Here is a 26541-nt window from a genome sequence, read left to right as displayed (position 1 = left end):
AATTTACTTATTTTAATTTGAGGCTAATTACTTTACAATATTGTGGAAAAATTAGTTCTATCACATGTGTGTTGCTGCTAAGTCGCTTCAATTGTGTCCAACTCTGTGCGACCCCATAGACAGCAGCCCACTAGGCTCTTCTGTCCCTGGAATTCTCCAGGCAAGAATACTGGAGTGGGTTGCCATTTCCCTCTCCAATGCATGAAAGTGAAAAGTGAAAGTGAAGTCGCTCAGTCGTGTCCGACTCTTAGCGACCCCATGGACTGCAGCCCACCAGGCTCCTCTGTTCATGGGATTTTCCAGGCAAGAGTACTGGAGTGGGGTGCCATTGCCTTCTCCGTATCACATGTGTATGCATCCCTAAAAGAGCTTTTTAAAAGTCTTTATGTTTTTGAGATCTATAAAAACGATATCACACTATATATAATTCTTCTGTAGATTGCTTTGTCCATCAATATGTTTTCAAGATCCATTCATATCTCAGCGTGTAGAGAAGTTCATTCATATTCAGTTGTTTCCATTTAGTGAACACATTACAATGTATTTATGTCTTTTCCTGTTGGTGGATATTTGGGTTGTCTCCAGTGTTTTGCTATTATTATGAACACTGTGTCTCTGAACATTTTTGTATATGTCCTCTGAAGCACTTTTAGGAAGACTTCTCTAGGAGTGGAACTGGTCATAAGGTATGTGACTAGTAGCTTTACAACATTATACCAACTTCTTTTCCAAAATTGTTGAACAAAACTATACTATACTCCTCATACATACACTATTGATACTATATATAAAATAGATAAAGAATGAGAACAGGGGACTAATATAGCACAGGGAACTCAATGCTCTCTGGTGACCTAAATGGGAAGAAAATCCAAAAAAAAGAGGGGGATATTTATGTATAGCTGACTCACTTTGCTGTACAGTAGAAACTAACAACATTGTAAAGCAACAATACTCCAATAAAGATTAGTTTTAAAAAACTGAAAATGAAAAAAAGAAAAACTGTACTTCTTCCAGCAGTAGGTAGCATTTCCTTGCTCGACATTCTCATCAACACTTGTATTGGCAAACTTTTTAATTTTTTTCCAAAATGGTTAGATTTTTGTGTGTGTGTGTCCATGAATAATATCTAAACCTTCTTGAAGCTGTTTATGTCTCCATCCTGCTTAACTTCTTGTGCTAAAATTTTCCATACATTTACTATTTAGTGTATAAAAAGAGTGTTTCCTGCTGGAGCCCAGAAGGAGATTTGAGGTATTTTTGGAGAGTTTAGACTGTCTTCAGGCTAGCTCGTTATTTCCACTGGTGACCAAGAACAATGCGAAAGATGGATGGAAAACTAATTACAGCAGGCCTTTTGTCTGTATAATGCTAAAAATGTTTCTATCTTCCCTTCTACAGAGCTTCTGGGAGTCAGGACTTCGCTCTGCACTTAAAAAATGTGTTAGCTGTATCAATTTATTGTTCCCTCACCCTTTAAGCAAATATCAAAGTCTCCAGATCAAAACGACAGAGATGGACTTAAAACAACTGAATAAGGAAGAAGAAAGGATGTAGGGATAGGCAGGAAGAATAAAAGAGATTATTTGGTTGTGGGCTTAAAATAAGATATAAACATGTGAGATCAACTAATGTGCTCAGTCTTTGAACTGCAATACCATGGCCATGGGGGCACTGCCTTCCAGTTTAAAAGTGGGTTACTCTTAGTTCTTTCAGTTTTGCTCACAATCCTCTCTTAGAAATAGAATGGAATTGGTCCTGCTTTGTGGTCAAGAAAGGTTAACTAACTTATCTACAGCATCAGAGGAAGACTCAGAATTCCCCTTTTTATTCTGGCCACAGCTGTAACATCAGCTCTTGATGTCATAAGCAAGATTGACGCCTACTTCCAAAATGCAGTCTCCTTACACTCTTTTGATGTCATAGAAATTCTAAGATATGATTAAATCATCTGCTTGGATCTTTGAGCTCCAGTTTTGGTCATGGTCTTTCCCTTTAGTGAAGAGCTGGAACTGGGGCAGGCAGGCCATTTCTGACTGACTGGTCTCTCCAGCCTCATTCCCTAGTGGCTGCCACAGCCCAACCCTCTTGTAGAATTCCTCACCTCTCCTGGGAAAGCCCTAGTATCTACTTGACACCAAGGCAACAGAGAGAATGAAATCACCCCCTTTCAGGTTTTGTTCTGACTCCACACTTTGAAGTACCTTTTGGGGAAGCATTCAAGTTTGTCTGGTATGATCTGAACTCTTAACTTCTGATCCAGTGTAACAGCTATGGGCACTCACGGAACCACCTGCCTGCTCACAATGACAAGCACGCTTTATTCTCCCAAAACATGCTGCTCTTGACTCCACGGGGCAGGAAGGCTTAGGGCTTGAATTCATTCATTCCACTGGTCACCAGCAATGCTACCACCCCAAGCACCTCTCATTTCTCAAAGTTTTGTTAGGCGAAGGTATCATCAGATTTAGTTTTCAGCGTTTCAGCCCTGCTCTGGGGTTGCGTATCTCTTAGGAGTTAAGCCACGACTTAAAAATATGAAATGCTGCCTTGCTTTAAGTTCTGTATATCCTATGCCCACTTTTATATGTGTCCTGTGTATTTGCTAATCCGGCTTAGTACATTCCAGGTCCTCCTCTTTAGACTTGCTTTCCTCTTGCCTTAGAAGCTCCTCTATTTCAGGAAACCCAGCAGAATTAAAAGCAAACTGAAACTTGAGCCAATGTAATGAAAAGGTCAAATAATTAGAACTCTTGAGCACTAATCGTTTGAAATATCACTTTGCTGAGCCTCCATTTCTTTCGTGGAAAGAAGGGGTATAATAATACACACCTGGGTCTAGTTCACTGCTCTGTTGTAAAGTTCATATGATATTGTTGTAAGGAAAGTGTTTCTAAACTGTAAAGTGTTTGCTTATGGAAAATACTACTTTTTTTAGGTAACTAACTTATTTGGCAGTGCCAGGTCTTCCTTGTGGCATGTGGGATTTTAGTTGCAGCATATGGGATCTAGTTCCCTGACTAGGGATGGAACCCAGGCCCTCTGCTTTGGGGTGCAGAGTCCTACGACCTGAACCACCAGGGAAATCCTTATGCATGTGTTCATACTAAGTCATTCCAGTCGTGTCTGACTCTTTGCCACCCTATGGGCTGTAGCCCGCCAGGTTCCTCTGTCCATGGGATTTCCCGGGCAAGAATACTGGAGTGGGTTGTCATCCCCTCCTCCAGGGGATCTTCCCTGACCTAAGGATAGAACCCATGTCTCTTATGTCTCCTGCATTGGCAGGAGGGTTCTGCACCACTAGCACTACCTAGGAAGCCCCAGTCCTTGTACTATTGTTTTTTAAAAACCATAGTTCAGTAGGGCATCTTCTGGGTAGCAAACTGGTAAGAATTGTAAGTTTCACTCTTTCTGAGTTTCAATCCCTTTTTTATCTTTCTGGAATGGTAATGCACAATGGTTGAAATAAGAACCTTTTTTTGAGAGAAAAAAAAAAAAAAATCAAATGCTGTATATATTGCTCCATCTTAAGAGATATTCCTAGATGGAACTTCTCAGTACTAACCAGATGAGGGTGGCAGGTTTTCTCATGAGCAGTTCTACATGTTGTATATTGATTTGAACTTAGCAGTTGATATTTTCCATAAAATGTTAGTTTCTTTGCTCATTCCTCACCACCACTCCCTAACATACTTTCATCTACTAATGAGAAAGCATTACTAGGACAGAAGGTGAGTAGTGAGGAAGTTAATAAGCAGGAACAATTATTCTATGAATTGGTGAGGAGAGTTTTTGAGGCTGTCTTGGCCTATGAGAATAATGACCAAATTGAAGTCGTTTTGAAATAATTTGTTCATGGGCTTGTCTTCCCCAACAAATTATAGGCTTTCCTTGGTGTTTATGTCATCTCTTACAGATTTCCATTTCTCCAGCACTCGTTAGGTGTGTCTACCACTTAATAGGTGCTCACCGTGTGTCTTTTGAACTGAATGTAGCCAATGGCATCTGGCCTGACTTGATTTAGGACAAAAGTTAGGAAGACAGTGCTCTGTGTTTTCAACAATCAGGACCTGCCATGTTCAAAACCAAAACATAACACTGGAAAAAATAACATTCTAGCCTCCTAATAATGCCCTTTGGTTCTCACTGCCCCAAACAACACAGAGCTGATTCCTATTTTTGAATCAGATACAGAAACCTCACAACAACATATATATTGAGTAATTATTATGTGTCAGGCACAGTCCTAAATGTCTTAGACATATTGACTCGTTTAAGTGTTAGAAGAACAATAACACTATGTGATAGACACTCTTATTGTCTCCACTTAATATATGTGTAAAATGATGGAAATTATACACTTTCCCCAAGGAGATGTGTATAACCTTCTCCAAGTCACAAATGAAGTGAGTGGCAGAGCAGGCATTAAAACCCAGAAAGTGTAATTTCTGCATCCATGTTTTTAACCATTACACTGCCTTACCTCTGTGTACCAAGTAGCTAGGTAGATAGAAGCACCCTGATAGGTGGTTGCGGGAAGGGGGGCAGTCAAGCTGAGTGGTGCTCCTAGGACAGGAGTGAGGCTGTGTCCCCTGTCTGCTCCAGCTTCCGTGGGGTGGGGCTGGTCTGAGAGCAGAGCTTCTTCCCTGTGACACATTTCTCAACCCTGGTGACCAGACATGACTCTGACCCAGCTAAATGGATTAGTTGTGATTTTAGTTAATACTAGCAGCACCATCAGTCAGGCTAGCATTTTTTTTTTCCCCACACATGCTCTTCTTTAATTGGTACAGATGTACTTGAAAGATGACATTATATGAATAATATAGTACACAAACGAGAAAGAGTTACAGCATCTGATAGAATGGGTCAGATGGGTTGGCTCCAACCAGATCAGCTGGCTCTTAGTGAGTATTGCTGCTATTTTAACCCCTACATGTACACAGTTTTGTTGACTTAATTAAGGAACTTCCTAAGACTATTGTTGGAACAAATCCTTCAGCGGTCCAGACCTTCTATAGCCATTTACAGAAAATAGCAAGATATTATGAAAAACTGTTGGAAGTGAATGACTTCCAGCAGTGAATTAATCATTAATTAACTTTGGACATAAAATTCTTTGCCTGAACACTGAGTTCTTTTCATTGATAGCCCAACTCATGTTCTAATCCAAAGATTTGTATGTGGAAACATAGGAAAACAGTGAAAATCAATAATAAAACCTTATACTCCTTTTGCGAAACAAGTGGAGCACTCAGTCTACCTCCTTAGAAATAAATGGGTAAATGAAAGAGGGCAATCCCATTTCCATAATCTTCTTAGAGGAGATCTCCATTTTGTAAGCAGGTTGCTTTTCAAAGGTTTATTTCTACTATTATTGTTATGAATTCAGAAATTTTTCTCTAGAAATAATACTGTAAACTATAGTATTATAATTATAGTAAATAGAATCCCAGGCTAACCCACAAAAGGGAATGTAACTGAAATGCTATATAATTCATAACTGGAAAAGAATAGAAAATAATCCTGATAAATTATCCTAGTGAAATTTAATAAGAAATCATTTCTTTATTTTGAAAGCAATGCTTAAGAAAAAGGAGTGTTGATTAAAATTTGACTTGAGAGAGATGAGGTTTTGGTGCAGATATGAAAGGGGTTTGGCAGGGAAAGTTTTGAGAATATTATAGGCTGATGGCACAACTTTGATGCCTGTGAAGTATGCAGAATAGTCCCTGACACTTTGTTGGGTGTGTAGTGAAGGCTTATGATCAAACGCATATTGATTGAACTTTATTTTCAAAAATCACAGCTTATCTTTGTCTTGATGAAGGCATAGTAATTAGAGCTGCATTTTGTCTGTGTGTCCTAGAGGAACTAAGGAAGGGGAAAGAGGAAGAAGAAACGGGGAATGTTGAGAAGGATTGATGTGAAAAGCAGGTCATCTGAGATACGATTAACGATGTGAATGGTAAATAAAAAGCCAGAGGTTACTTTGCATGGTCCTCTCCTCCTCATCCTTTTAGCCAGTCCCTAAGTGTGCTGCTAGGCAAGAACAGTTCAGTTGCTGACCAGAGCTGTTTGTAGATAGGAAGGGAAAGAGAAGCAGAAATAAAGTTTTCTCCAAAGAGGGAATGTTTGTGTTTTTTTAACAGATGAATTATATGTAGGGGATACATGTTAAATAAATCCTCATTAATGAGTGAAAATACTAAACTGGTATGGAATAATGGAAAGATCACTGAGCTAGAAGTCAGAGCTGATTTCAACTTTAACACCTCTACTTAATAGTTACATTATCTTGGCTGAGGTTTGGTTTTTTCGGTTTGGGTTTTGTTTTTTGTTTTTTTAACTTATTTGAAATCTAGTTCTCTTCTCTGTAAAATGTGAATAAAAACTTCCCTTCCTGCCTATTTACTCTGGTTGTGATCCAGTGAAATTACTGAATATTATGCTCATGAAACAACTTAGAAAGCTGTAAAATAACATACACATTTCCAAGAGTGTTATGATTATTTCTTCAGCCAGAAAAAGTCAAGTTATTGGGTCAGATGACCTCTGAGATTGTTTCTCTTTTTAAATTCTGATGATGAGAATGGCCTGGGTTTTGAATTTTCATGTTATTCTTCATCAGCAGCTTAATGATGTCATGGACCTGAGAAAGGGGAGTACAGTGTCCCCCTAGGGTGTGTCCATGATCTACGCAGCACTTTGTACCTAGTTTCTACTTCAAAGGACAACTGAGGGACCCAAGAAACATTTTGAGCCACAGTGCTTTTTTAATATTCAGTCTATCTGTTAAATTAACATGGCCATACAATTTGTCATCACTTGAGTGGTGACATTTAAGTGTAAAAGGGATACTTGAATAATTACACCAGAACAACAGGCCTATATGAAAAATGTCCAGGCAAATCTAGACGTCCGGTCCCCTCATTACATGTAAAACGTTAAATTTCTCACTTTGGTGTAGGATAGTAAAAATTCTCCTTTGAATTTAGGAATCTGAGCTACTGTTATGTATTAGCAAGATTCAGGCCTTATTAGGATCTTGAGGACAGACCACATATACCTACCCAAAGTATTGAATAGGAGGCTGCTTTTTGCTCTCAAGAAAGCATACTGTTGCAGCTCTATGGTTAAAAGGTAAGAGGATACACTATAGCTTCAAATTTCCTAACTTTCATTTTTATTTCAGTTTGAATACACAGAATAGAATTTATCTCACAGGGTGAATAATGCTTGGGCTTCGGCCTGCTTTGGGTATTGTTAGCAGAGTTGTACTAGAGCTTAGTAAGTGTGAATACCTATTACATATCAAACAGAGATTGGTCCTATGATCAAACATAAATAAAACGAAAATGGCTTGTACTAGAGATTTCCATGATACACAGCCAAGCCTTTTCAAACTAGATAAAACAGGAGGCATGAGACTTGTGAAGAAAACTGAATCATCAAGCCTTCTGTTTGAAAAATGTCTGATGCTCTAACACACGAAGAAATTAGACTTCTGTTATGGTATTTCTAAAGAAAACCATTAAACATAAAGACAAATTTGCACTACTAAACTTAGAATCAAGTAACAAAAGATCAACTTTCTGAAGTTTGTGGAGAAGAAAAATGGCACAAGTAAGTCAAAAGGGCAGATTAACATTCTTTTTATGTTTTAGAGTATATTTTTAATATTAGTTTTTGTGTCACCCATTAAGCTTCCTAATTATGTTTTATCTAGAACATTAATTATATTAAGTCAGTATTGAGGTGCATGTGTTTGTTGCATAGAAAAGGAAGGATGCTCAAAAACTTGAAAGTTGGGACTTCCCTGATGGTCCAGTGGTTAAGACTCTGCCCTCCCAATGCAAGGGGTCTGGGTTCCATCCCTGGTCAGAGAACTAGATTCCCCATGCTGCAACTATGATCCCTCATAAGACCTAGCACAGCCAAATAAAAATAAACTTTAAATTCTGATGATGGAAATCAGTCTGGTATTTTAAAAATTTGGTCCCTCTAAACCATGCATAGATAATTCAGAATAAAGTAGAACTGTCATATTTCTCTGTGGTCATTCTGTCACTTTAGAATGTTAAAAAAATTAGTTTCTTTCTGAAAATATTCTCACTCCTGTGCCTGACTCTGAAGAGGGCTGTTCATTTGTAATTCTGGAGACATGTCATCATGATTTATTAATTTTCAAAATGTATGCTGAGTTATATAGTATTTTTGCCTGAGTCCTAATTACCTAGTAAGGAACAGCAGTTGGGCACCTTCACGGGACTACACAGGCATGATCAGTAGATGTTCAGGCTGCTGGCTCACAGGCTGTTGAAACCTGCCCAGTGCAAGCAGGCGTAACTTCTTCAGGTTGTTTGTGCATTTGCTGGAAAGGTTCTTTGATAGAATGGAATTATCTCTTTGCACAAATACACTTGAATCAATTATTATTTTTTATGGTCCAACTACCATTCTTATTTTATGACTGTACTTTAAGTAATGGATAAAATGACACACACCTGGTTTCTTTGTAGAGCTCCAAATTATGCCAAAGTCCAACCATGCATGCTGCTTGTTGCCATGATACTCAGTTATATGGGCCTTATTTTTCCCCCATTGAGTGGTTTTTATGAACAGGTGTTCAGCTAATGGGATAAACAGAGGGCGTGCAGCTCTAGCCTAACCATTAACATCACAAAATAATTGGAAAGGACAGATATACCAGAAAGCTAGCTCTGAACCTACAGTAGATCTTTTCTCTGAGCATCAGATATAATTTTGCAGAAAGAGCCTGGATGGAGCATCAGAAGACCTGCATGCTCTTTCCAACAGTAGCACTTAAGTCTCCAAGTGACTTTGGACAACTCACTTAATTGTTTTGAACCTCCATTTCTTCATCTATAATTGAAGCTATAATCCTACTCCACCTGTCTCACAGGGTTGTTGTAGGATTCAGTGAGACAGATTAAGTTTATGAATATCACTATAAATTATAAACATGGTATAGATATAAGATACCATTGTTAAGGTTCTAATCCAGCTTTCAGTGGTTCAGGATACAATGTTGGGCAACTGATAACACCAGCTTTTGCGATCATTAATATAGCAAAACACCATAAAAACTTCACTCTGCTTTATTCCTAATAAGATTTCTTAAAATATTTCATTTGCTTTGTCCAGTAATCAGTCAGCAATACAAAGAAATGAAATGCTTCTAAAACTGCCAACTCAAGTTTAAGAAAATAACATTTTGAGAAGGAGTGATTGCTGAAGATCACGCTCTTTAAGTTCTAGAAAATTATTTCAATCAGTTTTTAAAGTCTTATAAAAGAAACTTAGTGAAGCTTCTAAATGTTTGAAATACTAGACTACTGCTGCTGCTAAGTCGCTGTAGTCGTGTCCAACTCTGTGCAACCCCATAGATGGCAGCCCACCAGGCTCCTCCGTCCCTGGGATTCTCCAGGCAAGAATACTGGAGTCGGTTGCCATTTCCTTTTCCAATGCATGCATGCATGCCAAGTCACTTCAGTCGTGTCCGACTCTGTGTGACCCCATGGACAGCAGCCCACCAGGCTCCTCCATCCACAGGAGTCTCCAGGCAAGAATACTGGAATGGGTTGCCATTTCCTTCTCCATGAAATACTAGACTAGAAGTTACAATATCAGGCATCTCCATTTTGTATGGGTGACTCAATATTCCATATTGCTTAGAGAAAACACAGGCCATCTAGCCCACTCCACTCCAATCCCCTGTCTTCCACCAACCAGATCTAAACGGTGGTTGACTATACCTGTGAGGGTATTCATTATAGCAACATTTGTGAGAATTGTCGGCAGAACTGTCTAACACTATAGGATTAGATAAACCAATGGATCAAGTAGCAGACTATTAAAATGGAGTTAGAAATAATGCATTGGAAATATTAGAAATATAATTGGCAACACAGGTAGACCATAAAAATGTGGTGTTGAGTTAAAAGAGAGAGCAAGAAAGAGGGAGACTGGGAGAGCAAAAGAAATAGAATGAGATATAAAACCTAAGAAGAGTCTTGTGTGTACTATGAGTTAAGGAATATGTTAATTCCACATGAGCCTAAAGACAAAAAAAAAAAAAGACTTTGAAGACGAAAATATTGTTGGATTGCCCCATCTTTCAGAGCTTGCCTGTATAATTCTTTCCAATGTAATTGCTGCATAATGAGGGAATATATTACAGCTTACCTCATACTCTTCATGTGCAGACTACCTGGGCTGGCTTTTTTCCCCAAAGGGCAAGGTGAATAGCTGGTCACTGACCTCCAGGTCCACATACTCCATGCTTTTCAGTGCCATCATCAAATGACTCTCTAGCCCTCTCTCACCCAATTTAAACAGCATAGGGTTCTTTTGCCACTCCTCATAGACTTGTTTCTTTCGAGCTAGTTTGAAAGACTTTCTTTCCTTTTAAACTGTGGAACCCTGAACTGGGTACCAGGCTAATGAAGGCAGGAGAAGACCTCCCTCCTTCTTCACACATGCTTCATAAACCTCAGTTCTAGTCATCTCCAAAGGATGCTACTCTACTATTCACAAAGAGCGTGAAGAACATATAATAAAGTGATAGACACTTCCAGGCATAAATTATTGAATTAAAGATTTTTTAAAAACATATTTCGCTCCTGGACCAGTAGACTAGAAATCTGGAAAGGAGGGAGGGAATATAAGCACTGGGGAAAATCGTTTATGTAAATTTCCTCAGGGAGCAAGCACACAGGAAGGAAACGAAAATACATCAACAAAAACTAGACTGTCTAAACAGATCTGTCATGGCCTTAAGAATTACAGGAAGCTTCCTTCGTGATCCATCTAGATCTAATAGCTGGAATGAGCGCCATTAGTTTCCTGCCCAGTTACACAAGGAGATTAGAGTGGATCAGTGTCTGCCTTACGTTGTATGTGACTTTGTTTTTGTTTTAACATATAAAGATAGAATAGTTCATTCATGAGTGATCTGACTGGATTTTTATGTTTGATCACTTTTTATCAAAACCACCAGAAGTAAATCACAAGAAATTATACAAGGATGGGTAAAAGTAATATGCGTGCTAAGTCTCTTCAGTTGTGTCCGACTCTGCAACCTTGTGGACTGTAACCCTCCAGGCTCCTCTGTCCATGGGATTCTCCAGGCAAGAATACTGGAGAGGGTTGCCATGCCCTTCTCCAGGGGATCTTCCCGACCCAGGGACCGAAACTGAGTCTCTTAAGTCTCCTGTATTGGCAGATGGGTTCTTTACCACTAATGTCACCTGAGAAGCTTAACTTCTCTACTTTCAAAAGAGCTTCTATCATGTCCTAAACATGGCCATGCGCTAACAAGAGCCTAAAGCAAATATCAGAGTAACTTGACCTTGTGATTTGTTGATCACAAGTTTCCTTGAACCCCTAGCATTCATTTTGAACTTCTTTTTGGTGCGCCAATATAAATAAATCAGCTCTCTGGCCGGGCAGGATGGATACAATGCTTCCCACAGGGAACCTGAGTCACTGGGGAGTGAGTGACTTGGCAGAGAGGCCAGAATGAGGAGTGGGGAGGCCTGGGTTCACAGGCAGTTCAACCTCCAACTAACCCAAGATACAGGGCAACTCATCCTACTCTCTTCTACCTTCATATACTGTAGTCACAGATGACCAGATAGTATATTGCTCAAGGTCAGGTATTTTTTAGAATGAAAGGAGGCACTAGTAGTACTCCACTGGAACAACTGATGTTTTAGGCTTTTCCCTCCTGCTTAAAATTCCATAATAGCTGAAGTAGAGCTGAAAATATAACAGGTTCCTGACCACCAGACTCCTGCTCTGCTTCCCAGGCTAGGCTGTCTGCCCTGTGAGGACCTGTCTACCTTGGAGATCTGTGGAGGAGTGTTTACTTTATCACCTAAAGATCAAGGGACTTCCCCAGCCATTAAAAAGGACAGCCTGATCTGCACCTGCTTGGTCAGGCATTCATAAGACCCAGACCCTGCCTGTGCTCAGAATCAACAGCACTGGAACCCTAAAGCCACATCGAGGTCACTGGCAGGCAGGGGAGGCTAAGGGAGCCGGGCCAGGAAGAGGGCAGATGCAGGCAACCACTGTGTGGGGACAGGCCCTTTCCTTTGCAGCCTCAAGCCTGTTCTCCACTGGCCCAAGGCCTGTGGACAGGACAGGTGTGGTCCAGGGGCCACCTTGGGATCCTCAGTTGTTGAGGGGTTCGGCACCACATGGAATTCAGGATCTTAGTTCCTGACCAGTGATTGAATCTGTGCCCCCTGCATGGAAGCACGGAGTCCCTCCTCAGGTGTTGGTTTTTAATAGGCAGTTTGCTGCTGCTGCTAATTCACTTCAGTCATGTCCGACTCTGTGTGACCCATAGACAGCAGCCCACCAGGCTCCCCCATCCCTGGGATTCTCCAGGCAAGAACACAGGTTAGTACTTCATAAATCACTCCAGGCCACAGGCCACCCCTCTAACAATTCATCATTGCATAGCCCTGTTCACCTGGCTTTTTCAATTTGGAGGAAACCATCAACAAAATCCAAAAACTGATGTGGGTGACAGATCATGACACAGCCTTAAAATATATATGTATATCCAAGAAAAGTAAGCCATTCCACACAGAGAGAATTTAGAAACAAAGATGAAGGGAAAATATTCAGACATGTCATACCAAGAAGGTAGAAATTCTGTCACTGTTTTACAACCCTATTTCATCAGTGGTGCAAACCTGTCACTTATTTTAAAAAAAAATTTTTTTTTTTGGTGAAACTGAATGGTAAGAAGAAGAAACATTTGGCTTCATCTGCAGCATTAAAGCAAATTTGAGGGTGCTACCCTGGTGGCAACAGTCTAATCCTTTACCCCAGAGCTTGGGTCTGCTGTCTCCTGGTCTCCAGGGGCCCAGGACGATGCTCACCTTTCCCCTCCTCGCTCACGGCTGTTCTCACCAGTCAGGACTCTGTGCCGTGTAGCTCCTGTATCTGGCAGACTCTGCTTCCCCGGAGAGAGGTTCAGAACACCCTGATCACACCCCTCTTCAGAGGCTGGCCCTACCCTAGTATAGCTACCACTTGCCAACGAGAGCTGCAGCAATCTGAGCTTTCCAAATGCAAGAAAGTCTGTCAGAGTCACAGGAACTAAGGGGACACCTTGCCCCAGGCTGCAGGACTGGGTCCCCAAGGGAGGAGGCCCCTTGTCACTAAGCCTGGGCAAGTTGCTCTGCCAGTGCCAGCCTTCTGCCCTGAGAAGGAAGCAGGTAATATTTATAGAGCCCTGGAAGCAGAATTTATTGACGTCTTAATCCCTACTGTGGGGGAAGGCAATGGCACCCCACTCCAGTACTCTTGCCTGGAAAATCCCACGGACGGAGGAGCCTGGTGGGCTGCAGTCCATGGGGTCGCTAGGAGTTGGACACGACTGAGTGACTTCACTTTCACTTTTCACTTTCATGCATTGGAGAAGGAAATGGCAACCTACTCCAGTGTTCTTGCCTGAAGAATCCCAGGGACGGGGGAGCCTGGCGGGCTGCCGTCTATGGGGTCGCACAGAGTCAGACATGACTGAAGCGACTTAGCAGCAGCAGCAGCAATCCCTACTGTAGTGACCTGATGGTGACTTTCCATTTCTCAGAAAGATAAATGAAAGGCAGCCATCTCTGAGGAGGATGAATGCATTTAACAAAGAATAGACTCATTCATAAAAAGAAATCTCTTAGGGCCCACAATGTGTAGGAAGGTCCATATGGGAAGTGACTGCAGGACTTCTATTGAAAACTCCCAATTTTGGTATAATTTCCCCCAGTAAGTTGCCTGGGATTCTGAGTAATAGGGATATGGTGATGGTGATGGTTTAGTCGCCAAGTTATGTCCAACTCTTTTGCAACCCCATGGACTATAGCCCGGCAGGCTCCTCTGTCCATGGGATTTCCCAGGCAAGAATACTGGAGTGGGTTGCCATTCCCTTCTCCAAGGGATCTTCCTAACCCAGGGATTGAACCCAGGTCTCCTGCACAGCACATTTTGCCTAAAACTTTGATTCTGCTGATTACTCCCTCCCAATGGTAACTATATTCAAAGAACTCCCAGATGTGTTATCTTGTTGAAACCTATGTAATATACCAGGGAGGGACATAACTCATTAAACAATCATTGTCTATTAACATTATTACTTTAATTAGTTTTCCAGAACTGGGTAAGCAAAGCCCTAAGGGATGAGACCCTAGAAATTGTTGGACTTGGAGGAGAAATGGAAGAAACCACCTGAAACATGGCAGGTGGCCCCGGCAGAGCAGGTGAGGCTCTGCGGCCCCAAAGGCAGACCCACACCTGCCCCTGCATGGACACAGGTGCCAAGGTGAGGGCCCCATAGGAAGAACAGAAACCACAAACTCCACTCCGCTCATGTTTCTGCCCCAGCTGCCCTGGGAATCATGATGAAAAGACCCGTGGTGCCAAATAGACTCATCCCAATGCTGAGAACCCGGGCTAGCTCCTGAAAGACCGACTTGGCTGTCCCCCAGAGCAGAGCGCCTGATGCATCTGCCCTGATTCTTTTCAATAATTATAATCCCCTGGCTTAGATTAGATATTATGTAGGAAACAAAAGGAAGCTTTAGTTTTGAAACATCCCTTCTCACACGTTAGCACAATCCTTAAATAATGCACCTTTGAGGCTCTGACTAATTCGTCATGCCTGGCACCAGGAACGTGTCTGGGTTCCAAGAATTTGCTGGAAATACGCCAGATATCCTTCCCTAGCTAGAGTTGGAAGTGTGGTGCTGAGGACCCAGAAGCAGTGGTCTTGGGGGTCCTTCATCCTCTGAGGTCCTATCACTATCCAATTGGGTCCCTGGCACACGATGGTCAAGGGGCTGGGGGTTCATGTGGCCGAGGGCAGGCCCTGCCCTGTCCATGTGTCTCATGAGTGGTTTGGGTTTCACTGGTTCCCATCCCCAGCTGCACATTAGAATCACCTGCAGAGCTTTAAACAGTATTACTGGAACCACCCATTCCTGGGTTCTGATTTAACAGGTGGGGGCGGGGCTCAATCCCAGGTATTTTTCTCGAGGTGCACAACCACCGCCTGAGATGATCTCTGGGACCCTTTCAGTTCTATAAAAGTCCACAATCTTGATGGTTTGGGCCTGCCTGAGATGATCTCTGGGACCCTTCCAGTTCTATAAAAGTCCACAGTCTTGATGGTTTGGGCCTTCACTTTATTTACTGAGTTAATTTTCCCCCAAAATACTCGTTTCTCATTTTCATTATGTTGCATTGGCAGATTATTAGAAATGCTTTTAGTTATCTAAAAAAAGGTGAATTGTTAAATTATTCCTTGTTGAGTATAACTGGCTTCTAACACTGCACGTTTAAAGTGTGTGATCTGATCAGTTTTCACAAGTGAGAAATGGTTGCCTAATCATGATAGTGAACACACCCATCACCCCCAAACCCTCCTAATCTGCGTAACTGTCTTTCCAGCTCCCCTGTCTCAGGTAACCACTGAGCTGCTTGCTGTTCCTATAGAGTAGTTTGCATATTTTATCATTTTGTGCAATGCAGTCTGTACTAATTTTTTGCTGGCTTCTTATATCCTTGTATTTGAGATTTCAAACTCTTTAAGAATAGAAGCCACCTTATATTTCTTTTCTCTTCCTCTTGGCCCCCAACTAACCTTTGCTCAGAGAAGCCCCTTAATCATTATTTGCTCGATGGAAATCAGACCTTTATGACCTTACAGCTGAGCTTCGGTTTGGTGGCAAGAAGTGCCTGCTGTGTTAAGGGTCTTGACTCCCCACTACCTCTCTGTAGGTTCCTAGTCAGCAGCTTCAGCTCAGTTAAAAAATTATGCACTTTCTTAAATCTGAGTCTTTATTTAGGGTCATGGACTGCTGCTGCTGCTGCTAAGTCACTTCAGTCGTGTCCAACTCTGTGCGACCCCAGAGACGGCAGCCCACCAGGCTTCCCCGTCCCTGGGATTCTCCAGGCAAGAACACTGGAGTGGGTTGCCATTTCCTTCTCCAATGCAGGAAAGTGAAAAGTGAAAGTGAAGTCGCTCAGTCGTGTCCGACCCACAGCAACCCCATGGACTGCAGCCTACCAGGCTCCTCTGTCCATGGATTTTCCAGGCAAGAGTACTGGAGTGGGGTGCCATTGCCTTCTCCGCATAGACTGCTAGGGATCCAGAAAATGGGCGTCCAGATGAGTACTGGGGGCAGAGGGCAGGGGAACTACATGGAAAAAGCTCTTGGATTTCCCCAGATTCTTCATCACCAGACTCTTGATCCAAAAGGAGGAACTATGGAATTCCAGGTTTGATCCCTGGGTTGGGAAGATCCCCTGGAGAAGAGAATGGCAACCCACTACAGTATTCTTGCCTGGAGAATTCCATAGACAGAGGAGTCTGGTGGGCTACAGTCCATGGGGTCGCACAGAGTTGGACACAACTGAGCTACTAACACACACACATGGAAGTCACATCATGTTTCATTCCTTATTCTAGTCCTATGCACTTATGAATATGATGTCTAATTATATACCCCCTACTATCTGCTCCCCCTACTTTTTCCTTCCTTAATCCCAAGTACCTGTATTTTGTTTTCTGGACTCTGGTTATTCTTAATCCTACTGAACTAAATACACTCCAGGGCCCTGTTGACTGTCAATGCTACCTCATGGGAATTTTTTTGCATTCCTCGTCTAAGATCTTCTCACCTAAGCTTTGTGGTATGTTGTGCCTTTTAATTCTTATTTCACTTTACTTAACAATCTGCCTAGATACCTGGTGCTCAAATATCACAAAGTTACATTTCTGCAAAGCCCCAGAGCATGTTTATTTTCATCTTAAACAAGGTCAATGTTTTCATTGTTATAACTGATAAGGATTATGAGAACCAGAAGTAACAACAAATAGCATTGCAGACTCTCAGCGGAGCCACCTCTAATCAACCCAGAGACACCTTCCCTTTTGGAAATTTTGACTCCTTTTGGGTCAAAAAATATTTTTAAACAATACTATATCTGATTTTAGACTAAGGTGTAGAATAGCAATATTGACTTCTAAAGGATAGAAATTCATATGCGCTGAGCACAGTCCTACAAGCGCTGCTTTCACTGTGTCTTTCAGAGATAGGAGAGATATAAAAAACATCTCACCTGCTAGTCAAAAGGTCAACACAGACTCCCCCTGGCTCCAAATGCCCCTCCACCCCCAGGCAGGGTTGCCAACGTCTGATGCCTCACACCCCTCATCGTTCTCTGGCTCCCTGCTTGGGGCCGGCTCTTTAATTCTCCCTTTTGTCTCTACCTTTTCCTATCAGAATAGCAAACAGGGTCACAACAGCATTTCAGTCCAGTCTCTACACAAGTTCATTCCTCTGCCTGAAAGGCAAACCTCTGAAAGTTACTTACGTGGAAGCGGCAAAGGCAAGCGCTGGATTTGGATGCTGAGTTAGCTGATGCCAGCCTGCTTAAATAGCTGGGTTGGCTGACGCAGGCTGTGGATAGCACGTTTATTTACGCCTGTGAGTGCACGCTCAAGCAGGGACCTGAAAAACCTGCAGCGTGGGCAGGAGGAGAACAGCCGAGCGTTCCATCTCTCCTGGTAATTCAGGTTTGGTATTCAGGCGGTGACTTCTGAGAGTCTCGTGGAACTTTCTCGGCACTGCCTTCTTATCCCTGATCTCTTTCTTGGCAAAGGAGAACTCTTCACCAAGATCGGATGAGAGAGGTGCAGCTGAGAGAAAAAGGAAGAAATGCAGGACCCTGGACCCTTGGCCTGAGCTCCTTATTTTGAATGGACTTCCAGTTAAATGTTGCCTCATTTCAAAGCATAGGCTTGAGGTTGATTTTGCAGCTCCGTGGACAGGATGACAAACTAAAAGCCTGGGCAATAGCCCAATCAATGAAAAGTTGTTTTTTTTTTTTTTTCTTCAGGCACAGAATGTACAAATAAGTTATAAGGGAGGATCAGGCTAGGATGATACAATGTGAGGTCTCCTTTGAAAGAGATTTTAATTTCTTTCCCTCTGCATCTAGACTGTCCTCCCAGTTGTCCCTCCTCTCCCTTTGTTAATGAAATTCCTAGCTGAGAGTTGCAGGATTCCCCATGAGAGCTCAAATAAATAACCAGTGGGTGAGCAAGGCTGTGGGAAGATGCACTCTCAGGGTGCATGTTCAGTGATTTGTGTGGCCATCAGAGGAAAGCTTCCTAAGGGTGAGGGTATGTGTGTGGGTGTGGGGACCCAGGTAGTCAGTGTTTATCTGGATTTGACAGCTAGATACAGGAGTTAATAGTCAACTGCATGACACTAAACACATTAAGTGGGTTTGATTTTAAGAGGATGAAGGGAGACAGGGTTTGGTGAGATCATTTATGAGAGCATCTGTGTATATTTGCTGGTACGTAGCCCATACTGGTAAGTACCATCCAGATAAACACAACCTATATTTTTCACTTCACTGGAGAAAGAAAAGGCCCACTTGATTCTCTTGGGAACAGCGGCTATAGGTGAAAGAAGAGCAGCAATCATTCAGAATATTTCTTTCTCTCTTGGAAAAGGGGATAATGGTCATAAAACATGTGTGGGAGAAAAGCGGAGACAGGGAGCCTAGCCCACCCCATCCCTGGTTACCAGAGGAATTCTTTTGTTTCTCCTAATTCATTGCCTAACTTCTGACTGTTCTGTGGCCAAATCTGGATTCTCGCCTCCCAGGCTTCTTGAATACAGGGTCTATGTCTTGTTCATCTTTTGACACCCACAGTGCCTGGCACAAATTCTTGTGACAATGAATATGATCATCGTCATCATCTAGGATCTAGAGAAACTGACTACGCGCCAGCACCTGGGCAAAATGGTTTATAGAGAGTTTGCTTGCTTATTTAATCCTCACAATTCTATGAGTTAGTTTTTTTAATATCATCATTTCACAGATAAGGGAACTGATACTCAGAAAAAATTAAATGACTTTCCCAAGGTCACAGCAAGTGGTAGAGGTAGAATTTGAATCCCTACCTCTGGTTCCAGTGTCTGATGATACTCAGGATTGATTTGAAGCAATATTTTGAAAGTTGCCTAAGAATGTTTTCACCTATTCTTATTTGTTTACTTGTTTATCATTAGTCTCCCAGAATGTGATTTCCTTGACTTAATGACCTTGCCTACTTGTCCAGTCCTGTAAACCCAGCACCCAGCACAGTGTACGGAACAAAGCAGGTGCTTGCTCAATAAATATATGCTACTTGTTCAGTTTCTAAATTCCTCTGAAGGCTGTGCATCCCAAGAGATAGAGTCTGACATCAGCAGAGTCTTATCTTGCTCCAGACGCATTTTTTTCGCTCTTGTATAAATGCACTGGTTACAAGCTATTTCTCGTTATCCAGTGTATCATGGGGATGAAACTAAAAGTGGCTGAAACCATAGAGCAGTTTTACATCAATTAAGAACTCTGCAGGTATGTGGTTTCAGTTTGTCCAGTGGTGCAATGAGGTCCTCAAGACCCAGACTTTTTCTATTTTTCATTCTGTAGGCTTCAGAGTGGCAGTGTTACCACCTCTCATGGTGGCCAGGTTGCTGCAGTAGTTTGGCACATTTCATCCTTAGATGAAGCTGAAGCCACCTGATGTGAAGAGCTGCCTCACTGGAAAAGACCCTGATGCTGGGAAAGATAGAAGGCAGGAGGAGAAGGGGATGACAGAAGACGAGATGGTTGGATGGTATCGCCAACTCAACGGACATGAGTTTGAGCAAACTCTGGAAGATCTGAAGGACAGGGAAGCCTGGCGTGCTGCAATCCATGGGGTTGCAGCGAGTCTGATACGACTTAGCAACTAAACAACAACAAGACAGGTAGGAGGTGATGTGGGCTTTCTCCTTAGTATCTCTCTTTGTCAGAGAGAAAAATCTATCCAGAAACCATCAGCAAATTTCCAGTTATGTCTTCTTGCTGAGAAGTGGATCACATGAATACCACATTGGCTAAATCCATCATCTGCAGGGAGGAAATGAATCACACTGATCAAAATTTATCTCATGAACCCGGAGGAAAGGTTCCATATTCCTCAGACAAGTTTCCCTGTTATCTGAACAAAATCAGGGTCCAGTGAACAGAGAGGTGGTACAGAAGTGCTACCAACAGTTCTGTCTATCTGAGGTCCTTTGAAGTATGACAGCCTCAACGGCTTTAGTGTTTAGGAACCATCCAGGACTCAAAAATTGGATTTTCAATTTGCGTGGGTGTGTTTTAAGTGGGGGCTTCGCAGGTGGTGCTAGTGGTAAAGAACCTGCCTGCCAATGCAGGAGACATAAGAGATGCAGGTTCCATTCCTGGTCAGAAAGATCCCCTGGAGGAGGGCATGGCAACCCACTTCAGTATTCTTGCCTGGAGAATCCCCACGGACAGAGGAGCCTGTTGGGCTACAGTCCATAGGGTTGCAAAGAGTTAGACACAACTGGTGACTGCAGCCATGAAATTAGAAGACGCTTACTCCTTGGAAGGAAAGTTATGACCAACCTAGATAGCATATTCAAAAGCAGAGACATTACTTTGCCAACAAAGGTTCATCTAGTCAAGGCTATGGTTTTTCCTGTGGTCATGTATGGATGTGAGAGTCAGACTGTGAAGAAGGCTGAGCGCCGAAGAATTGAACTGTGAAGTTTTGAATTGAATTGAACTTTTGAACTGTGTTGTTGGAGAAGACTCTTGAGAGTCCCTTGGACTGCAAGGAGATCCAACCAGTCCATTCTGAAGGAGATCAGCCCTGGGATTTCTTTGGAAGGAATGATGCTAAAGCTGAAACTCCAGTACTTTGGCCACCTCATGCGAAGAGTTAACTCATTGGAAAAGACTCTGTTGCTGGGAGGGATTGGGGGCAGGAGGAGAAGGGGACGACAGAGAATGAGATGGCTGGATGGCATCACTGACTCGATGGATGTGAGTCTCAGTGAACTCCGGGAGTTGGTGATGAACAGGGAGGCCTGGCGTGCTGCGATTCATGGGGTCTTAAAGAGTCGGACATGACTGAGTTGCTGAACTGAACTGAACTGAACTGAAGCAACTTAGCATGCATGCATGCACCTGTTTTAAATGAGAAAATCTTGCTTTCGCTCTCAGCAGAATTAAAACGATTTCATCAACCCATAATTAAGGGAAGTAGCTGACCACAGTGGTTTTTTTTCCTATAGATTTAGATCCTAGGTCTTTATATGACCACTGATTTTCTGCATATCCAAGGAATAGCATGCAATCTGTTAGCCTCTCATCTTCTCCTATATCAAATGGGGCTGATAGAGCTGTTGACTTCTTAGAAACATCAAGTCCAATAATGCAACTAATTATAGAAAGGATTGCAAAACAAGGTATGGGGGTTTAAGGCTCAGTTTCCTGTTCCTCCTCTTGTTTATTATTTTTTGGTGAACAACATAATCCCACATGTTGGCATCTGCCTCTGCCTGAGAGCTTCAGCTTTTGCCTGGGATGTGTGAATTAGAAATATATGGTTGATACAGTAATTCGCACGTGTGTTTTTTTTTCTCCTGGTGGTTAACACACTTCAAATTAACACCTGCAGATGGGTAATTACTTTCCCTTGCTTTGCTGTTCTAGACCTCTTCCCTGCGGTGAGCTTCTGGAATTATCTGTTGTCACCATCAAGAGAATTAGGATGGCTCTCAGCCTCAGTGCCATCTTCTGAGAAACAGCAGAACAGAGTGGAGGAAAGAAGTGAAAGTGCAGGCTAAAGCGCAAAAGGAGAAAGATGAGGCAGAGGTCCAAGTAAACTTGTACACCATGGAAGCCACCAAAGCAGAAACAAGAGAAGCCAGAGGCCAGGGGCGCTGGCACGAGTTGCTGAATTGCCTACTATCTAGAACTTGTCTCAGTGGATCTGGAATGTCTATGGCCGTTCTGATCCCCTCGACCACCAGTCAGTGGATCTGGAATGTCTATGGCCGTTCTGATCCCCTCAACCACCTCTGGGAGACTCACCTTGTTCACATGGAAGCTGTCCCTTTTGCTCCTTTGCCCTGGACCTATGACATTCTGGGCTAGTTCTCTTCCCCGTTGTGGCTGAATATAACATGTACAATAAATCATCTCTTTTGCTGTCTTAGCAGAAGAAAAAACAAAAGAGAGAGAATTAGGATAAAGGATGAAGTGAGCTAGTTGTTATGCTTTACAAGGAAGGAGCAATGTCCAGGAATTGGTTAAAAAAAAAAAAAAAAAAGGTGTTTTTGCTGAGCTACTGGAAAAATGGTAGAAAGGAAAGAGTATGGGCTCCTGAATCATACAGACTTGGATTTAAGCCCCATCTCTGCCACTTTCCATCCATGTGACCCACAGAAAGTTGTGTAACTTCTCTCAGACTTAGTTTCCTCAGCTGTAAAATGGGAATAATGATGCTTATCTCACAGGTTCGCCATAAAGACCAGATATAATACAGGTAAATTACAGCATAGTGCCTAGAACATGGTATATAATCAACAATTAGTAGCTACTGCTAATACTTAAAACAGGACCCCAGATTTTCCTTGGTCTTCTTTGTGGAACCCACACATGGTGGGCATAAAGTATTTGAGCCTAAAACCCCCAAGTACTACAACAAACAAAGATGTTTGGTAGAGTCGCATAGAAGACAGTGATGTCTGAATAGCCATTGTCTTCCTGTCCAAAGCTAGACGTCACTGGGTGCATCCCTGTATGAATGGGGAGCACATGCAACTGAGCAATAGTGCAGAGAGAGAAGTTATTCCCTGGGAGTCAGGAAACTATCAAAAGTGTTTAAGAAAATTCACTGTGAAGGATACAAACTTCCCAAAGGCCAATATCTGACTTGTACAGAAGCAGATGGGGAAGAGGAGGTAACTAAAATACAGAAGCATACTTGCTGGAAGTTCTGCCCTCAAGGTATGAACTTGTAGACAGAGAGACTGAGAATTCTCTATAGATGATGTGGAAGTTCTGACTCCTGCATGCCCTTCCTGGTCCAGCCTGTCTGGGGTGCAGAACAGAACATTGTGGGAGGCAGAAAAGGATCTGCAGACGACAGAGAACCTGGATCCAGAAAAGGATGCCAGTTGGCCTGGGTAGGAGGTGTCTCGCTTGGCTGCTCCCATCAGTGGGTGTCACAGTTTCCCTGGTGAAGTGGGGCTGGCAGTTACAACATAATCACACTCTATTCGTTGTAGTTTGTTGTATACCTAGTAGTGATTAGGTCATTTTCTCAGTGAACCATAGGTATTCCATTGTCAGTGTGGAATCCATCATCTTACCTAATCCATCTGTTGTCCGTACAGAGTTCTGAGTCAGCGGATGACTGGGGGTGAGAATGCTGCCGCCTGTAAGCAGCACCCCTTAACAAAGTGGCCTGGGTAAGGCTGTTCCATCTGGTATGGCCCGTGCTGCCTTTTCTTCTCATTCCATTTAGTTTCATCCAGAGTCTAATGAATGGGGAGGGAAGGGGCCTTGTTTTCCTTTGAAGTTCCATTCAGCTAATGATCAGAGGAGGAAAAGGCCCTTGGTAATGAGGAACATCACCCTGTCTGTGGAATGAGGATGGAGGGGGGCATCTCTTCAGCCCAGATGCCTTGCTTCACCCCTGCCTCCCTCAACATGAGGACCTACCATCTCTGACATGAGCTGCAAGAGAAGCAGCATGGTGACTTTCTCAGGGTGGAGCCTCACTGGAGAGGCTTCCTGGTTCATGAATAATGGGAAGATGTTGCAGGTTTGGGGCCACCTCAGCCTGCTCGTAATCCCCTAACACATGGGGTGAGGAAAGAGTCCCCACACCCACTACTGAAATTTCAGGGATGGGCCCTGTGCTTTTAGAAAACAGGCGGTGGAGACTGGAGTAAAGAAAAACAAAACCCTTAGGTAAAAACTTGCTTGACTGGGTGTCCAACCCAGGCATAGTCCACATTCCTGACCACTGCATGGGATGATCTTTACAGCCATTTCTCTTTTTTTAAATAAATAAGTCTATTTATTTATTGATGGTTGTGCTGGGTCTTGGTTGCTGCTGGGCCTTTTCTCTAGTTGCGGTGAGCCCATGAGCCACAGCTATTGAGCCGATGTGCCACAACTACTGAAGTCCACGCACCCCAGAGCCCATGCTGCAGCCTCTTCTAACAGCAACTTGCAGGGCCCCAAGAAGGAGAGGAAGAGTGGCCCCTCCTCCTCCCCCCGGTCCCCCCCAGCTCTGAGCTCCATCTATTTAAGACACTTGACTTCCGTGAATGATTTGAGTTGGGAACAGAGAGGAAGAAGAAAGGACAGAGCTAACAAAAATATGATGTTTTAAGACAAAACAAAACAGAGAGATTTGCATGTTTTATATAGTGGAGGAAAAAGGGTTGAAAATAATTCAGGCTAAAATTACAGATCAGCAGAAGGGAGAGGAGAGTTTTGATCAGAAGCTACAGACCTTCTTCCTCCTGCCTCCTCCTCTCCACCCCAGAGGCGCCCATGGACTCCGGGGCTGGCCGTGTTGCCAGCTCTCAGCTCCTCCCCTGCCTCAGCCCTGTGTGAGGAGGGAGTCCAACTAAATGATCTCTTCGAAGCCCTTTCTATCTTAATCTTCTGTCCTCCAAGAAGACAGAGTCAGGTGTGGGTGGGTGGAGAGGAGGGACCCTCAGCAGCTAGAGTAGAAGGATGGCTCCCCCACTTAGGGCTGAGAGGAGACTCAATACCCAGGCCCAGCTTTACCACTTGTTATAACATTGAAACCCGCCACTCCCTTATCATTGGTAAGTATCCACTCCCTGGTCCTCCCCCTCAATAACCTGGGACCCCCTACCCTCCTAGGATCCAGCAATGAGAGGGTAACACCTGACACAGTGTGTGTGTGTGTGTGTGTGTGTGTGTGTGTGTGTGTGTGTAGGGGGACCACCCACTCAGGACTGGGCTCCAGCGACACTTCCACCACGTGTTTAGTCGATCATTGTTTAGTCTGCTGTCATCCAGGGAGACATCTTGAAAGAGAAAGCCTGGGGGTGAGGGCGGTGCGGGGAGAAAAGAGGGAAGGGACTGTAGATCATCCCTGAAAAAAGTATGCTGTGGTCTGATTTTGTAAACTAATTCAGCTCAATCCTGCTCTGTGCGTTTCAGCAAAAGCCTGACTCCTCCGTGGCCTTCTCTGAGGTTTCTGTAATGAGGCCCTGGCAGTGCAGTGGGCAGTGATTTGAGGTCTCCTGTAAATGTCTCATGATGTGGGGAATTGCATAAGTGCTGGTGCATGCTCTTGTGTCTGGCGTTCACCTCTCTGCAGAGGGAGCTCCCGAACTCATCATCCCGGTGGTTCTGAGGAGCCTGCAACTGGCTGTACCGAGCTGATCTCCCAAATCTGATGGCCCTTTGTTCTCTGACTCAAAGGGAAATGAACTCTGCATTTTGCATCGTGTCCAAACTGTTCCAAGGTCAGAGGTCAGGCTGAGGATGATTCAGGGTTCAGGGGAAAGGCTCTAGAGACCTGGTTCAACCTTTGGGCAAACAATCTTCCTGCCTTTCCCAGCATTGTCCTGGTTTTAGCTCTCAAAGTCCCTTGTCCCAGAAAACCCTCTAGTCCTGTGCAGTCTGGTGTGGTCACTTGTCCCTAGTTCTTTCACTTCATCGAAAGTGTCAAAATGTTAGTCCGCTCAGTTGTGTCTGACTCTCTGAGACCCCATGGACTCTAGCCTGCCAGGCTCCTCTGTCTACAGGAGGCAAGAATACTGGAGTGGGTTGCCATTCCCTTCTTCAGGAGATCTTCCCAACCCAAGGATCGAACCTGGGTCTGCCCCATTGCATGCTGATTCTTTACCGCCTGAGCCACCAGGGAAGCTGGTAATTTAACCTCTTTGAACATTTGTTTCTCCATATGTGAAATGAGGATAATGGTAACAATCTTATATGGTATTTGAGGGCTGGGGTTGATATCCACCCAGAGATTGTTCAGGAAGAAAAGAGGATTGGGTGAGAAAAATTATATCTTTCTTCCTCTGGTCCCAGAAGAAGTGGATGTCTCATCTCCCCAGGCGTTTTTCCTTTTCCAGGTGTAGGCGTGAGGACAGCACTTGAAGATCCTGGAACAGTCTACAGAAAGTCTTGCAGGCCCTGGCTAATGTGAAAGGGCAGATTAAGGGCTCTCCCAGCTCTATGATCATCTGATTTAGTGTAAATGGCAGAAGCAGATGCCTGTTTGCAGAAGTCGCTTTTAGCAGCTACCACTTGGGAGGCACAAGTAAAGGATTATGAAGCCTTTTCAATTTCTTTGCTGCCCCTTAGCTATTGTCTGCAGTGTCTTACCTAATAGCCATGTTCCGAATATCTCCTGGTAACTACTGTTTCAGGGATGAAAAAGGAAAAGAAGTCAGTGTTTTCAAAAGACTCTTTGCAAGGCATTTGCAGCACAAGGGTGGATTTCAGAGGCATCTTAATCCCTGGCAGTGGCTGAGGGCTGTCTTGGAGACCAGAAGCATCAAGCAAGAACTTGGATGACAAAAGAGAGGCGGGGTGGTGGGGGTGGGGGGTGGGGATTGTGTATTCAAATGCCCTGATAGAAGA

At 43.3% G+C, this 26541-nt stretch overlaps 1 protein-coding gene across 2 annotated transcripts in view; it reads right to left on the bottom strand.

Moving 5' to 3' along the window:
* HOPX (HOP homeobox) overlaps nt 1-17446 on the bottom strand; it is a 32009-nt gene extending 14563 nt beyond the window's left edge. Inside the window, exon 1 of one of the 2 annotated variants that reach the window (XM_086405621.1) lies at nt 17413-17446. The gene's annotated coding sequence lies outside the window, so the exon portion shown is untranslated. Of the gene's footprint in view, nt 1-12920; nt 13010-17412 lie in introns of those variants that run through there. The other variant, XM_086405624.1, reaches the window with a different exon arrangement.
* Between the last annotated feature and the right edge of the window lie 9095 nt (nt 17447-26541).

Source organism: Bos grunniens, chromosome 6, assembly GCF_055505025.1.
Source record: "Bos grunniens cultivar Pamir isolate PY7600 chromosome 6, Bosgru_T2T1.0, whole genome shotgun sequence".
Taxonomy (NCBI): Eukaryota; Metazoa; Chordata; class Mammalia; order Artiodactyla; family Bovidae; genus Bos; species Bos grunniens.
This window is presented reverse-complemented; position numbering and strand designations above follow the sequence as displayed.